This window comes from Schistocerca piceifrons, unplaced genomic scaffold (genome assembly GCF_021461385.2).
Source record: "Schistocerca piceifrons isolate TAMUIC-IGC-003096 unplaced genomic scaffold, iqSchPice1.1 HiC_scaffold_271, whole genome shotgun sequence".
NCBI lineage: Eukaryota > Metazoa > Arthropoda > Insecta > Orthoptera > Acrididae > Schistocerca > Schistocerca piceifrons.
In genome coordinates this window covers 8,356-12,500 of record NW_025728484.1, presented here as the reverse complement: position 1 = coordinate 12,500, position 4,145 = coordinate 8,356, and the positions used below count along the sequence as shown (strand labels likewise).

At 54.7% G+C, this 4,145-nt stretch overlaps 1 non-coding gene across 1 annotated transcript in view; it reads right to left on the bottom strand.

Annotated features, from left to right (window-relative positions):
* Nucleotides 1-1,545, bottom strand: part of LOC124744094 — a 1,909-nt gene extending 364 nt beyond the window's left edge. Inside the window, exon 1 of the ribosomal RNA XR_007010607.1 lies at nt 1-1,545. This exon is cut by the window's left edge and continues 364 nt beyond it. This is a non-coding gene — a ribosomal RNA (small subunit ribosomal RNA).
* Between the last annotated feature and the right edge of the window lie 2,600 nt (nt 1,546-4,145).

Here is a 4,145-nt window from a genome sequence, read left to right as displayed (position 1 = left end):
CATCACAGACCTGTTATTGCTCAATCTCGTGCGGCTAGAAGCCGCCTGTCCCTCTAAGAAGAAAAGTAATCGCTGACAGCACGAAGGATGTCACGCGACTAGTTAGCAGGCTAGAGTCTCGTTCGTTATCGGAATTAACCAGACAAATCGCTCCACCAACTAAGAACGGCCATGCACCACCACCCACCGAATCAAGAAAGAGCTATCAATCTGTCAATCCTTCCGGTGTCCGGGCCTGGTGAGGTTTCCCGTGTTGAGTCAAATTAAGCCGCAGGCTCCACTCCTGGTGGTGCCCTTCCGTCAATTCCTTTAAGTTTCAGCTTTGCAACCATACTTCCCCCGGAACCCAAAAGCTTTGGTTTCCCGGAGGCTGCCCGCCGAGTCATCGGAGGAACTGCGGCGGATCGCTGGCTGGCATCGTTTATGGTTAGAACTAGGGCGGTATCTGATCGCCTTCGAACCTCTAACTTTCGTTCTTGATTAATGAAAACATACTTGGCAAATGCTTTCGCTTCTGTTCGTCTTGCGACGATCCAAGAATTTCACCTCTAACGTCGCAATACGAATGCCCCCGCCTGTCCCTATTAATCATTACCTCGGGTTCCGAAAACCAACAAAATAGAACCGAGGTCCTATTCCATTATTCCATGCACACAGTATTCAGGCGGGCTTGCCTGCTTTAAGCACTCTAATTTGTTCAAAGTAAACGTGCCGGCCCACCGAGACACTCAATAAAGAGCACCCTGGTAGGATTTCAACGGGGTCCGCCTCGGGACGCACGAGCACGCACGAGGCGGTCGCACGCCTTCGGCTCGCCCCACCGGCAGGACGTCCCACGATACATGCCAGTTAAACACCGACGGGCGGTGAACCAACAGCGTGGGACACAAATCCAACTACGAGCTTTTTAACCGCAACAACTTTAATATACGCTATTGGAGCTGGAATTACCGCGGCTGCTGGCACCAGACTTGCCCTCCAATAGATACTCGTTAAAGGATTTAAAGTGTACTCATTCCGATTACGGGGCCTCGGATGAGTCCCGTATCGTTATTTTTCGTCACTACCTCCCCGTGCCGGGAGTGGGTAATTTGCGCGCCTGCTGCCTTCCTTGGATGTGGTAGCCGTTTCTCAGGCTCCCTCTCCGGAATCGAACCCTGATTCCCCGTTACCCGTTACAACCATGGTAGGCGCAGAACCTACCATCGACAGTTGATAAGGCAGACATTTGAAAGATGCGTCGCCGGTACGAGGACCGTGCGATCAGCCCAAAGTTATTCAGAGTCACCAAGGCAAACGGACCGGACGAGCCGACCGATTGGTTTTGATCTAATAAAAGCGTCCCTTCCATCTCTGGTCGGGACTCTGTTTGCATGTATTAGCTCTAGAATTACCACAGTTATCCAAGTAACGTGGGTACGATCTAAGGAACCATAACTGATTTAATGAGCCATTCGCGGTTTCACCTTAATGCGGCTTGTACTGAGACATGCATGGCTTAATCTTTGAGACAAGCATATGACTACTGGCAGGATCAACCAGGGAGCTGCGTCAACTAGAGCTGAGCAGCCGGCCGCCCGGGAGTGTGTCCCGGGGGCCCGCGCGAACACGCAAGCGTCCGCTCAATCATTCTGCAAACAGGAGGAGGCTGAGCTCCCCTGCACAATACACCTCGAAACCCTCTCAGGTCCCGGCGGCGCGCAGCGCCGTCCCAAGTACTTGGTCGGGTTCGAGAGAGGCGCAATCGCCCGGAGTTAGGCGAGTAGACGCTTTCGGTGCGACCACCCGTGCTCCCAACTGAGCTTGCCGCTGCCGACAGAGGCCCGGGAGCGTGCTGTCGTGGCATTGCCGGCGGGAGACAACACGCGCCACCTACGGTGACCGGCAGCTCCAACGCCAGCGCCACAGAAGGACAAAAGCCCCACTTGGGTGCCGAAGCGAACTCTCCCAGCACAGCGCACGCGCCAACACATCCGCACAGCTGCGATACAAACCACCAGCGAGAACCGCTGGGGCGACCGAGCAGCAGACGGCGTCGCGGCGCCGAGCGCCGGGCGGCGGCGCATCCTCAACGCACACAGTCCTCAATCGGACCAGCACACTGAAGATGTCCACCGCGCTTCGCACCGGGCCCGCGAGGACCTACTTTGGCCGCACGGCGCCGCGCGCAGGGTGCGCCGGCGCGCAGCTGCGACGCCTGCCGCGTCCGTCGGCCGGCGCGCCTGCCACTGGCCGCCCCCACCAGCCGGCTGTAGCGCGTGCGCCCACGCACCGCGCGGCCAGCACGCCGGGAGGCGCCCCCTCACCGGCCGGGGACGGTCCCACCCAGCCACCGCCGCGTATCGCTTCACACCCAGATGCCGTTCAGTTTCGTCGGCATGGTGGGTATCGCTGGAACAACCGGTTCGTACCTCAACCTATCGTCGCCATCACCGATTCACCCCTAGCGAGAACAACCGCACCACAACAGGTTACCATTTGTTCATTTGCGTAACTTCACCAGAAAACGCAGGCGTCCATCGCCATTTGCAACTTCAACGATTATTGCATGCCTGTGTCAGGTGTCACGCCACACTACGTCTGCCCACATACACGCAACAAAATGTGCACGCCTAGACAATACGTGGAAGGTGGCCCCCGTACGTATGCGATGTCCATTGCTCGAACGACTGTCAACCGGCCTCTGTAGCATGTCGCAGATATGGAACGCGGTGCACCATGCCATCACGGTGTGTGAGGAGAGACGACTAGGTCCGAATACATCAACAGACAGCTCATGCTGATCGCCATCCACGGCGTCCGTTCCTCCCACACGTCTCTATGGCGTACCACACTGCAATCCAGCTCTCATAGGGAGACGACACGTAGCTGCGTGCACAATATTTGCACTGTATGGTCCGCCGTTTTTGGGCGCAGTCGTTGTACGGTCACACATGTGCCACGATGTATCATTCGGTACATAAGGACGAATGTGCAGTACAGATTGTGGTTTACGCGTACGACATTAGCGGACGGTTGACACAGGCCGCACCACAACGTAGCCTGAGTACGTCGCATGCGAAGGGCATTGAACATGCAAACTTCTCACCAACCAGCTTGCGAAGGCAGGGGGGCAAGGTGGGGACGTGGGGAGGGGCGGCATGTACGTCCTGCTGCCATCCACATTACAGTGTACAGCAGGAGCATGTGGAAAGTCAGCAAGACTTGCAAGGTGTTTAACATGAAGCGATACACAGGGGAGCGGGCAGTGCGAGTAGCGAACTATATTGCGAGGGTTGCGGGTGGGCAACACTACACTAATTGAACGAGTCGTATAACAATTACAGAGCAGGTTTAGGCGACAACATGGGTTACGTTAGGGGACAACGTGGGTTACGTTAGGGGACAACGTGGGTTACTTTAGGGGACAACGTGGGTTAGGTTAAGGCACAACGTGGGTTAGGTTAAGGCACAACGTGGGTTAGGTTAAGGCACAACGTGGGTTAGGTTAAGGCACAACGTGGGTTAGGTTAAGGCACAACGTGGGTTAGGTTAAGGCACAACGTGGGTTAGGTTAAGGCACAACATGGGTTAGGTTAAGGCACAACATGGGTTAGGTTAAGGCACAACATGGGTTAGGTTAAGGCACAACGTGGGTTAGGTTAAGGCACAACGTGGGTTAGGTTAAGGCACAACGTGGGTTAGGTTAAGGCACAACGTGGGTTAGGTTAAGGCACAACATGGGTTAGGTTAAGGCACAACATGGGTTAGGTTAAGGCACAACATGGGTTAGGTTAAGGCACAACATGGGTTAGGTTAAGGCACAACATGGGTTAGGTTAAGGCACAACGTGGGTTAGGTTAAGGCACAACATGGGTTAGGTTAAGGCACAACGTGGGTTAGGTTAAGGCACAACGTGGGTTAGGTTAAGGCACAACATGGGTTAGGTTAAGGCACAACATGGGTTAGGTTAAGGCACAACATGGGTTAGGTTAAGGCACAACATGGGTTAGGTTAAGGCACAACATGGGTTAGGTTAAGGCACAACATGGGTTAGGTTAAGGCACAACATGGGTTAGGTTAAGGCACAACATGGGTTAGGTTAAGGCACAACATGGGTTAGGTTAAGGTACAACATGGGTTAGGTTAAGGTACAACATGGGTTA